Source organism: Benincasa hispida, chromosome 11 (genome assembly GCF_009727055.1).
Source record: "Benincasa hispida cultivar B227 chromosome 11, ASM972705v1, whole genome shotgun sequence".
Lineage (NCBI taxonomy): Eukaryota > Viridiplantae > Streptophyta > Magnoliopsida > Cucurbitales > Cucurbitaceae > Benincasa > Benincasa hispida.
Genome location: NC_052359.1, coordinates 20811378 through 20814306, shown reverse-complemented (window position 1 = coordinate 20814306; position 2929 = coordinate 20811378).

The window sequence follows — 2929 nt, the reverse complement described above, 5'->3', positions numbered from 1 at the left end:
TAAAAATTCACTCCAAACTCTTCAATATATTGCAGACCATCATGCAAGGAAGAGAGTTGCATGAGTTGCAACTCATGCTTGGAGTAACCCAAGGCAATGGTGATGGATCTTGTATGAGCAAGTAGAAGATGAATAATGGAAAAACTTGCTTTTCCATTTGTGTATTATGCCAACTTTTCAATTTCCATCAAAATCAATTTTGATTTTAAAACTGAAAGTTTTATTAATTTTATAAAATTAATTTCATAAATTAATTTTTAAATAAAACTAATTAGTTTAATATCAAATATTAAATTAATTTTTACACATATCCATCTTCATATATTTAAATCATATTTAAATATAAATTCTCTTATTCCATTTAATTCTCAAATTAAACAAGTAATTATATCTCATATAATTACTAATTCCCTTAATTTTAATTTGAACGTTTCAAATTAACTTATCATGCTACTCTAGCGCTAGTCCAATTACGAGCTAGTAGGGGGACCTTGCGAACCTACAGATCATGGGCTCCAACAATCCTAAATTAATTAGCTAAACTCATTAGACCAAATTAACCCCCATTCGTTAACTAACGGGTCACTCCACTAAAGCCCATAGTAGCACTCAGATATATTATGTCCATATGATTTAACCATAATCAGCAAGTCGACCATTCACAGGTTGTTCGTAATAACGGTTGGGTCAAATATTTGTTTTACTCTCGAGATTACATGTTATTCCCCAATTTTCTACTGATCCTCTAATGAACAATTGGTTTGTGATTCAATCACTAAACCAAACTCTCTCAGCCCAGTGAGAGGGTGGGGCCCCTTGTTCAAGACCTGGATTCAGTACTTGAGAGAACAACTTTTCTCCTATCCTTAAAACGGGTAGGCGTGAACTCCGTCTTGCACCTTATGTCCCCAGCTATCTATTAGGTCTTACCCCTAAAATGGGATGCTTATTGAGCCGGCGCTATTGAGTCAACCCTAACCTATGCAAATCTAAGGATAATTTCAAATAAACAGGAGTTCATAATTAGCGCAGGATTAAGATCGAGTTATCGAGGTCATCTAAATGAAATAGTCAGTCTTATACAGTAAACAGCATTATAAAGTAAAAGTGACTTATTTCTTGGTCCGATCTTATGCAAACTCATTGCATAGGACGTCCCCACTCTTCATGTCATAACATGTACGAATTAGGATCACATCGTATGTAGCACTTTACAACTCTTTGTAACAACTATAGAGTAGGTCGCATCCAATAGTGTTATCAGAATAAGGTACCCAACCTGATTCATGTACTATAGATCATTTTGACTATTTACTCGAACTTGATCCACTCTTATGTCTCCATATAAAGTTCAAGTACTCATGTAATAGTTATGGGTCTTAGTTTATTGAATTTAGACTTTCATACAATTTATAAAATTAATAATAAGTATATTGATTATAGAAAATGTTTATCATTTTACAAACTGCGAGTTTTAGGACATAAAACCCAACACAGATCATTCATGTAGAGACATGTGAATGGAGGCATCCTATGCAATGAGTTTGCATATAGACTGGACCACGAAATAATCACTTTTCTTTATAACGACCATTTACTATTAAAACTGACTATTTCTTTTAAGTAACCTAGGATAACTCGATCTTTAATTATGAGCTAGATATGACTCCTGTTGTTCAGGATTATCCTTTGATCTGCATGAGTGAGAGTAGTCTAACAATACTGCTCAATAAGCCTTCCATTTTGGGATAAGACCGGATGAATAGCTGGGACTCAGTTCTGCAAGATGGAATTCACTCCTACCTAATTAGGGTTAGCAGATAGGTTGTTCTCTTAAATACTGATTCTAGGTCTTGAACAAATCGGGGCCCGCCTTCTATGATAGAGAAAGAACTTGATTCATAATATTATGAATCAAATGTTCATTAGAGGGTCACTAGGAACTTAAGAACAAAATGTTATTCACAGAAGGTAAAACGGTGATCTTGACCCAATGTGATTACGAATGACCTGTGAAGGATCGACTCACTGATCATGGTTATATCAAGTGGACATAATATATTACAGTACAGGGAGTTCAACTATGAGGCTTTAGTTAGAGTGGGCCCAAACGAATGGGAGTTAATTTCAGTATAATGAGTTTAGCCAAAATAATCTTGGATCATTGGAGCCCATGATTCTATAGGTTCGCGAGGTCTCCTTACTAACCCATAAATGGATTAGCTTTAGAGTAGCAGTGATAAGTTAATTTGAAACGTTCAAATTAAGGAATTAAACAGAAGTAGGAGAGATTTATATTTAAGATATGATTAAATATTGAAAGGTAATTTGTGTAAAAATTAATTTAATATTTGATATTAAATTAATTATAATTAATTGAATTATTTAAATAATTATTTATTTATTTTATTAGAAAATTAATTTATGAAAATAATTTTACAAAATTAATAATATTTTCAATTTTTAAAATCAAATTGATTTTTTAAATCATTTGGTGAAAATTGAAAATTTTGAAAAACAATACAAAATGGAAGTATGGGTTTTTCCATTAAACCTTCAATTGGCTCACACCAAACCCACTTATTTGGTTTCAATAACTCCAAGCATGAGCTGCATCTCATGCAGCTATCTTCTTTGCATGAAAGATCTGCAATAAATAAAGAAGATTGGAGTGGAATTGAGGTATGCATCTAAAGAGTTTTTACTGAAAATTTTAGGTTGAAGAAGTTGTTCTTCGAGTGGGTTGTAGCAGTGAGTTCTCCTCCAAGTTTCCTTTCATTCAAGCTGATTTTGAGTCCCACAACTCATTCTAAAGCTCTAAGAGAATAGTGGGGAAGATCTTGAGGTGGTTCACAGCAAGTTCCAGAGAAGATTACAGTTGAGAATCAAGATTTCAAGGAGTTCTACAAAGGTATGGCTTCAAACCCTC